Genomic DNA, 10,464 nt, shown 5'->3' with positions numbered 1-10,464 from the left:
CCCTCTAATCCTTGATTCTCTACACCTTGGAAAAAGACTGACAGCATTAACCCTATCCATACCCCTCGTGATTTTATGCAGCTCTATAAGGTCCCCCCTCAGTCTCCTGCACTCTATAGGAAAGGTACTAGCTTGTCCAAACTCTCCCTATAACTCAGACCATTGGGTCCTGGCAACGTCCATGTGAATTTATTCTGCACTCTTTCTAATTTCATAGAATGTTCCCTATAACAAAGTGACAAAAACTGAACACAATACTCCAAGTGCGGCCTTACCAAAGTCCTGTGTAACTGCAACATAAATTCCCAACTTCCATCCTCAATGTCCGGCCTGATGAAGGTCAGTGTGTCAAATGCCTTCTTCACTGCCCTGTCTACATGTGACTCCACTCTCAGAGAACCATGCACCTGCATACCAAGGTCTCTCTGCCCACTACACCCCTTAAGGCCCTCCCATTCGCCGTGCAACTCCTACTTGAGTTGAGTTTCCAAAATGCAAGACCTCATGCATCTATATTAAACTCCATTTGCCATTTCTCGGCCCAGTTCCCCACCTGATTAAGGTCCTGCTGCAATTTCTGATAAACTTCCTCACTGATCATGCTCCCAATTACTTTAGTGCCATCTGCAAACTTACAAATCATACCTTGTACATTCTCAACCAAATCATAGATAACAAACAGCTATGGACCCAGCCTCCAGTCTGACAAGCATCCTTCCACTAAACCCTCTGCTTCCTACCATCAAGCCAACTGTGTATCCAATTGGCTAAAACAACACGTTTATGATCCAGAGCAATGTTACTCAAACTATGATGGAAAGATGAATGGCAAACTGTTTGGGTATTGCAAATATAGAATCGTTATTTCCCTTTCTAAACGCGCGCACACACACACACACAACAAACAAAATAAACAAGATATTATTGGAACCCATGACAAAAGGAAAAATTGCGAGATTGTCCAAAATGTGATTCTGCTTCTGAAGATATTCTGCTCACACAGCTGCTAGCAATGGGATTTTATCCTGGGAGAGTTGGATTTGGCTGAATTCCCTTTGCATTAGGCTGGCAGGAGATCGCAGGTTGGGACAGTGGCTCAGTAGTTCGCGCTGTTCCATCACAGCATCAGGGACATGAGTTCAATTCCAGCCTCGGGCAACTATCTGCGTGGAGTTTGCATCTTCTCCCATTGTCTGCGTGAGCTTCTGATGGGTGCTCCCATTTCCCCCCACAGTCCAAAGCTGTATAATTCAAGTGGATTAGTCAAATAGTCCACAGTGTTCAGCGATTTCTTCTTTAGGTGCACTAGTCAGTGGTAACTGTAACGGCATGGGAAGGTTACTTTTTGGAGGGTTAGTATGGACTTGTTGGGCCGAAGGGCTTGTTTCCACACTGCAGGGATTCTATAAAAATAAGAATGGTAACAACAGGAGAGTTTTGTTTTAGCTCGTACATGTTACTGTGATGAGGAATAATGATGGAGAGAGTGCGCAATAGGCCGTTTCTTCTCGGGCAGATGACATTTTCTCCCTCTCTGAGTTGAATCACACAATAATGTCATTCTCTCCCAAACTGGACCATGTGAGGTCTCCTTGTACATTGTCCAAACTATGTCTCCATCACATTCCCTGTTCCATGTCGGTGCATCATTGCTGCTGTCATACACAGAGCCATACCCTGAGCAGAAAATGGTCTCGGTCGATTTGAAGATATGTTTATATGGCCCTGCGTCATTAAAAAATAAAATGTTTAATGTATTCAGAATACATAGAACATGGAACATAAAACAGTACAGCACAGAACAGACCCTTCAGCCCACCATGTTGTGCCGACCATTGATCCTCATGTAAGCACCCTCAAATTTCTGTGACCATATGCATATCCAGCAGTCTCTTAAATGTCCCCAATGACCTCGCTTCCACAACTGCTGCTGGCAACGCATTCCATGCTCTCACAACTTTGTGTAAAGAACCCGCCTCTGACATCCCCTCTATACTTTCCTCCAACCAGCTTAAAACTATGACCCCTTGTGTTAGCCATTTCTGCATTTTGAAATAGTTCATGGCTATCAACTCTAACTATGTCTCTCATAATCTTGAATACCTCAATTAGGTCCCCTCTCCTCCTCCTTTCCTCCAATGAAAAAAGTCCGAGCTCAGTCAACCTCTCCTCATAAAATAAGCCCTCCAGTCTAGGCAACATCCTGGTAAACCTCCTCTGAACCCTCTCCAAAGCATCCACATCTTTCCTATAATAGGGTGACCAGAACTGGACGCAGTATTCCAAGTGCGGTCTAACCAAAGTTTTATAGAGCTTCAACAAGATCTCACGACTCTTAAAAACTGAATCCCCCTCTTAATGAAAGCCAAAACACCATATGCTTTCTTAACAACCCTGTCCACTTGGGTGGCCATTTTAAGAGATCTATGTACCTGCACACAAAGATCTCTCTGTTCCTTCACACTGCCAAGAATCCTATACTTAATCCTGTACTCAGCTTTCAAATTCGACCTTCCAAAATGCATCACATCGCATTTACTCAGGTTGAACTCCATCTGCCACCTCTCAGCACATCTCCACATCCTGTCAATGTCCCGCTGCAGCCTACAACAGCCCTCTATACTGTCAACGACACCTCCAACCTTCATGTCATCTGCAAACTTGCCGACCCATCCTTCAATCCCCTCATCCAAGTCATTAAAAAAAAATTACAAACAGTAGAGGCCCAAGGACAGAGCCCTGTGGAACACCACTCACCACAGCCTTCCAGGCAGAATATTTTCCTTCCACTACCACTCGTTGTCTTCTGCTGGCCAGCCAATTCTGTATCCAGACAGCTAACACAGATACCTGTGTTAAAATGAATGTTTTGTTTTAACAAATACAGAAATTACAGAAATTGCTGGAAAAGCTCGGCAGGTCTGTCAGCATCCAGATGCCTTTTACATGCTGTAGCTGTACCAGCCTCCACTACTTTCCTCTGGCAGCTCATTCCATACACACACCACCCTTTGTGTGAAAAGGTGCCCCTTAGGCCTCTTCAAAATCTTTCCCTCTCACTTTCCACCAATGTCCTCTAGTTTTGGACGCCCCTAACCTGGGGAAAAACCTTGACTACAAACCCTATCCATGACCGTTCTGATTTTATAAACCTTTACTGCTGCGAAATATGTCTCCAATCAACACGAATGGCTGTACTTTCAATAATCCCGGGCCGAAATGCTGAAATTCAACACCGACACCTGTTCTTTCTCCATCAAGTCACAATTCTAAAACCAGTTTAATCAGTTTGTTCAGATATATTAGGAGACCCTTCTGTGAGATGTACACCTAGACCTTTGTGCCGGAGGTAGGGACACGAGCACCACTCGGCAATACCCATAAAGCTGTAGCATTATTCTCCTGTGTGTTTGTTCATCAGCCTGTTCTGACATGCTGGGACATACCTCTGCAACAGGCAGGACATGAATCCATACCTTCTGGGCCAGAGCTAGGAACACTACCAAACAATTTCAGGAATTGGAATCAAACCCAGAGCCATGGCTCAGAGGCAGGGACACTACCCACTACACTATTATACCCAGATTTTGGGTCACATTTTAAGGGGCAGTGTTCAGCTCGGTGTGGATTTATTATAATCAGGTTACCATTACTGAACTACACAAAACATTTTGTTTTGTTAAACAAGTGCAAGATCGGAATTAACTATGAACATCTTTAATCGCTATTATCTGTAGTCTGCAATATTAGGGAAAGAAATCCTGCAGACATACTCTGCCAATGAAGGGTCTCAAATAGATATTTATTACTGAACACCAGACATGGAGAAAGACCATAATTTCTGGTCCCAAAACACCGATCAGTATAACCCAACTCTCACGTGTGTCTGCCCTCTGCCTAAAACCATGAAATGATACCAGGCCGCTGATTACTGTCCAGCCTCTCCTCCCCACTGACTGTGTCTGCAATCCATCCCTCCTCCCTCTAACCACACAAGGCAAACCAAGCTCAGGGTCTTTGTGAAAATCAAGGCCGGAGTGTGCAGGCCTCCTGGAGAGGGATGGGCATTTTAAAATTAAACGGGGAAGGTGAGGAGGTGGTAATATCACTCACTGGCCGAGGCGTGGCAGATGGAGTTTAGTTTGGATTAATGCGAGGTATTGGATTTGGTAAATCCAACAAGAGTAGGACTTATACAATTAAACGTAGGGCCTTTGGCAGTGTTGTAGAACAGAGACCTCGGCCATCAGGTTTAATTCTTTAAAAGTTGCATCTCATATAGATAATGTGATTAAGAAGGTGTTTAACACACTTGTCTTCAATGGTCAGACCTTTGAGTATCGGAATTGGGACGTCATGTTGTGGTTGTACAGGACATTGGTGAGACCTCTTCTGGAATACTGTGTCCAGTCTGGACATCCTGCCCGCTCATTCCATGGGCACACCACCCTCTGGGTGAAACAGCTGCCCCTTAGGTCACTTTTAAATGTTTCCCCTCTTACAACTATGTCCTCTAGTTTTGATCTCCACCACCCTTATAAAATACATTGACTATTCACTTTGATATTATTGACCTTGATATTATTAAGCTGGAGAGGGTTCAGAAGAGTTTAACCTGGATGTTGCTGGAAATGGAGGGATTGAGCTATAAGGAGAGGCTGAATAGGCTGGGACTTTTTTCACTGGAGAGTATGAGATGGAGGGGTAACTTTGCAGAGGTTTATAAAATAGTGAGGGGTACAGATAAGCTGTAGGGCTGATGTCTTTTCCCTAGAGTTGGGGATTCAAAACTGAGGGATATTTTAACGCGCGAGGAAAAAAGATTTACAAAAGTCAGGAAAGGTAATTATTTTAGACAGAAGCTGGCTTGTGTGTGGAATGAACTTGCAGAGCAAGTGGTGAAAACAGGGACAGTTACAACGTTTAAAGGACATTTAGATCAGTACATGGATAAGACATCAGTTTGGATGGTGCTGTGAGCAGCTGCCCTCTCCCTCCCCCTCCCCCTCTCTGAGTGAATCCCTGTTGGTTTTCACCCTCTGCCAATGCCTGTGCAGTGGCGTGTGGAGGCCAGCAGAGGGTGGCATTGCATCACTTTCAGCACCACAGAGACTGCCAGACCTGCCCCACACAGAGACACACAGATACACACACAGCAATTGTTAGGACACGGCATAGATCTCATCTGGTAATTTAAACTAAACATAATAAATGCTCAGTTCGCCTCATAAACTGTTAAAATATGAGTGACAGAGAACTCCCAAATTCCACTGTTTAAATAAAAACAACAATGTAGTTTTTAACACTGAAAGTGAACTGAAAGAGACCTCTATCTCTTAACTGCTTATAACCCGACTCCAGCTCTACAGCAATATACTGTTTCTGGGTCTGCCATCCTCTCATATCACAGGTACTTGTAAGCTCTCAGTTCAGAGCAGCATTCACCCTCGCTTAAAGGCACACTTTCACTTTCATCCCATTATACCCTGGTGAATATAGATAAGTGGAACCTATCCGGATTTCTCTTGCTCTGTGGTTTGTCAATATTTCATCTACTCTGTCTCGTATGTGTCAGGACTTTTGTTGCTCCATTGACAGTATTCGATTCTGTCTGTGGGAATATATCAGTATTTCACTTGCTCACACTCCTGTGTGTGGGGCAGGATTTCAGTTGTTTCATGGGGACTGTGACACTGTGACAATCTCAATGTTTGTAAATGGTACCAAACCTGCAAGAATTGTAAAGTCTATGGAGGACAGTGTGGAACTCTAACAGGACAGTGACACGCTGGTAGACGGGGATCAATGCAGAGCAGTGTGAGGTGATGCACTTTGGTATGAAAGATAAAGAAAGACAGTTTAAAACAGGCTGTGCCATTATAAAGGGGCTGCAGGAACAGAGAGCGCTGCGTGTATATGAGCACAGAGTATTGAAGATGTCAGGACAAATGGGGAGAGCAGTAACTATCACAGATTAGTTTCAGTATCTGAGCTGTTTACAGGGGAGGTGTAGGAGGGAGCCTCCGTCCTCCCTTCCTGGGAGGTGGTGGTGACGATGTGATGTGAGCCCACCCTCCTGCCCAACGAAACCGTGGGGATTCCATTTGTACCAGCTCGACACAGAAGGGAGATGGCATCAGGGCCACGGCTTCTAAGTTGTGCCGGGGGGATACGGAACTGCCAGTGGGTTTAAAGTGAGAATTGCCCTTCACTGAACATTGTTCCTTACTCTGTCGGTGGGATGTGGATGTTTCAGAATCCCCACACGAGGCTTCCAGGGTCGTACTAGCGTCATTCCCACATGGCAGGGGGAGAGGGGGCGAGGGAATGGATATTGGCCACTCCACCACCGGCTTGGCACTTTCTGTCCTACTCCAGGCTGTATCTCCTGGAATGGGGGAAAGGGAGGGAGTGAGGGTGGGAGTGGGTGGCCCTGCTGTTAGTGCCGTTGTAGGTGGGGGAGCATGAGGAAGGGTTCGGATGGAGTCAGTCCACAGGGTTGTATCCATAGAATGTTATTAGTGTGAGGGGTAAAGTGGAAGGAGGGAGTGAGAGAGAGGGAGAGACAGGGAGACAGAGAGAGAGAGAGAGTGCGGTGGGACGGGGTGTGGGGAATGTGCTATAACAGATATACCGTGAGTGTGAAGGAGCAGAGAGAATACGGTGACCCTTATCCTGACAGAGCGGGGAAGGTGATTGATGCTTGTCCTGTATTGCTGGACACTTCTTCAGACCGGTGATACTGCACTGAGCTGGGTGGGGAACACAGACCATGCTCGGTGGGTCTGGCGGTGTGGCCCCCTCTAGGAGGAGAATGGTCCCCCTCTATACTAGCCCATCCACCATGACCGCCGTCCCCCTGTCGACAAATTGTGGTGTAATTGCCCCTTATCTGCCATGCTCGGGGTAAATTGTGCAGGGCAGCTCCGAACTGAGAAAGGTCAACAGTGTTCCGATTGGCCTTTTAAAGATGGCACCAGTGCCAGGGATCACAGAATATCCAGGTGTATCTGGGCAATGGTGAGTACCTCCAGTCATGATGGGTGGGAGAATCGGGCTGGTATTGAATGAGAGGGACACCGTGGGCTGGGGTGGGTAGTTAATGAGGTGAATTCAATACGATAGCACCAGGAAATTAGCTCAGCCTCGTGCGGATGATCCCTCTGTCAAACTCAATGCACTGAGAGAAATTATTGTCAGAATCTGCCCAATGAGTATTGGACTCTGTTGAAGACAGTCCCATTTACAAAGCTATAGAACAAATATTCATCCAAAACTCTCCATCATCTGACCTCACACCAATGTCCCTTTTTCCCATCTTAACTGGGAAGACTGGCTCATGTTACGGGATGCTATCGAAGTGTCGACATTTCATCATTCTGAAACCTGGGAACACATCCTTCCATGACACTGTCTCTCAGTCTCCCCCTCTCTGTCTATACCCCAAACCCCTCCCATGTGGTGATATTTAAACTGATTTCCCCGCCATCTCTCTCTGGCAGGGATGTTCACACCCACAGCACCCCATTACCATGGCATAATGGAGAGATGGAACTGCAAATGGATGGGAGCTGAACATATTGTCATTTCCAGCATGGGCTGCAAGTTTCCCCTCACTGGGCAGGGATCTAACACAGTGATTCTGAGCAATGCACTGGGGTGGGGTACACAGCCCTACATGCTGGGAGGGTAACTGCTCCTGGGTTACAGATCAATGCACTGGGGTGGGGTACACAGCCCTACATGCTGGGAGGGTAACTGCTCCTGGGTTACAGATCAATGCACTGGGGTGGTGTACACAGTCCTACATGCTGGGAGGGTAACTGCTCCTGGGTTACAGATCAATGCACTGGGGTGGTGTACACAGTCCTACATGCTGGGAGGGTAACTGCTACTGGGTTACAGAGCAATGCACTGGGGTGGATTCACGGGTGATCACTGCACAGGTCTCTGTGCTGGTCAGACTGTCTGGTTGAGGTTTATAGCTAAAGCAGTTATGTGGTCACTGCAGCTCCCCATGCTGGACAGATAGGTAGCCTGTGCACAGTACATCATGTTGTGGGCTGGGTAGGGGTGAAAGGTGATGGACAGGTTGCGGAGTTCCCCTAAACTTTCTGTCCCCGACATTGTATAACTGACATTCCCCGGAACGTTCTGTCCCTGACATTGTTTGTGAACGGCCGAACGTCAGTGAATTGAACAAACGATAAGATCCCGAGGGAAGAGATCCCGTTCCAGGGAGAAGGAGACACTGTTCCGAAGGCCCCTCAGGCAGTTAAAGGGGTGAATACGTTTTCCCTGCGTTTACATTTCTTCATGACACACGATCGATCACAATTTAGACCCAAATACAGGAATCCCAAACTCCGTCTGTCTTCAGGAAACTGGGAGAGAATCCTTCAGGACAGCAACGTTCCCACCCTTCGTATTAGGAACTGGGAAGGAGTGACCTGTGTCTGCTCTCGAGAGATCGAGGGTATGGGAATGTTCTAGAAACCATCTGTCCTTATGGATGTGTCTCTTTGTGTTTGGGGAGGGAGGGTTTCTTGTGGTATATGTCACATTTTTGTCAGTAATTCCGACCTTCCCATTTGTTATTCCAGCTGCAATTATTTTAATAAATCCCTGAATACAGGGACACATTTGAAAATCTCACTGGGTCCCTTTGCCTCCAGGCTGATGGGTAATGGGTTTGTTTTCCTTCCTCACAGTTAACGTAGTGACCATCTACGTCCTGCTTTATAAAGATTGTGGATTGTCTCCATGTGTCAGACGTTACCTGGGGGCCATGGCAGCGGCGGATCTCCTGGTCATTATCCTCGACCTGATCCTGAGACACATTCCCATTGTTTATCGGGAACAGTTTTATTTCCTGAGGGTCTCCGTCCCCGTGTGTAATATCCACGCCGTCCTGCTTTATGCAGCCACTGACTGCTCTGTCTGGTTCACCGTCACTTTCACCTTTGATCGGTTTGTGGCCATTTGTTGCCAGAAGCTGAAAAGTAAATATTGCAGTGAGAAAACGGCGGCTGTGGTTCTGGGAGCAGTGACTGTGCTGAGCTGTTTAAAGAACATTTCCTGGTATTTTATGCTCACGGCTCGGTATTGGATGCAGAACAATCCCTGGTTTTGTGAGGTAACAGGCGCTGTTTATTACTCCAGTGTCTGGGTCACAATCGCGTTCCTCCACCACATTCTAACCCCGGGTGTCCCATTTCTCCTGATTCTGCTGCTCAATGTTCTCACCGTCAGACACATTTTAGTGACCAGCAGAGCCCGCCGGAGACTCCGCGCTCACACCAATGGGGACGCTCAGTTTGACACAGAAATGAGAAACCGAAAAAAATCCATCATTTTACTGTTTGTGATCTCGGCCAATTTCATCCTGTTATGGTCAACGTTAATGCTGTATTCCATATGGAGACGGATGTGGGATAGTGTGCATACCCCTCTGTATCTCCATGACTTTGTGCAGGAATTGGGCTTCATGCTACAACTCCTCAGTTGCTGCACAAACACCGCGATTTATGCCGTGACCCAGACTAAGTTCAGGCAGCAGCTCAAGAATGTGCTGAAATATCCCTTCACCCAAATCCATCCATCCATCAAATTCCCTCATTAATCACACCATCTGGGATTTTCTCATTTCAGTTCAGTGTTTCAGCGATGGAGCAGCCTGTGGCTATGGTAACAGACTGAGGGGAGCGCTGGTTTGTCCATCCTTATCCCACAGGGGGTTACAGGGAAACATTTCAATGTTTCTCACAACTCAGGGGCCAGTGAGAAAAGGCACCATCCCACTGACTGTATCCATCACTTCCATTTGTAACCAATAAAAATGCTGATGAAAGCGTGCCGAGCAGCAGAGGGACCGATGTTGTTGTGTGTCTTTGTGTTGGAGAAGCTGAGCTGGAGACAGACAGACTCAGCCCCAAGTCCTGGTCCTCAGGGAAGGGCACCGCGCCCTGAGCTCAGGAGCTGGGGTTAACTCCCTCTGTTCCCCCCAACTCCAACCTGGCCTCCCCATTACCTCTCCCCTACTCTTTCTCCTCAATTCTCTCTCTCTCAGCACACACTCTCTTTCTCAAACCTCACCTCATCCCACTCTCTCTCTCTCTCTCACACACACACCCTCCAAACCCGGTTTCTCCACCTGCCTGCACTCTTCCCTCTCCCCCTCTCTCTCTCATGCCGTCGCTGTTTCCCTCCCACAATTCCATCTCTACCCCATTTTCCCCATCTGCCACATCTCACCAACACACCCCACATGCAGCCTCACCCCCAAACATCCCCAGTCTCTGGGTCGGAGGGAGAGGTAAGGACCAGGGAGACAGAGTATGTCAGAGAGTGAGAGAGGGAGGGTAGGAAGGACAGGAGGGAGAGAAAATCAGAGGGAAAGAGAGGGACACCGAGGGAGGTGGAGAGCGGGCAGGGGGAGAGACAGAGAGAGGGGCGAGGGGGGGG

The sequence above is a fragment of the Hemiscyllium ocellatum genome, unplaced genomic scaffold (assembly GCF_020745735.1).
Source record: "Hemiscyllium ocellatum isolate sHemOce1 unplaced genomic scaffold, sHemOce1.pat.X.cur. scaffold_127_pat_ctg1, whole genome shotgun sequence".
Classification (NCBI taxonomy): Eukaryota; Metazoa; Chordata; class Chondrichthyes; order Orectolobiformes; family Hemiscylliidae; genus Hemiscyllium; species Hemiscyllium ocellatum.
This window is presented reverse-complemented; position numbering follows the sequence as displayed.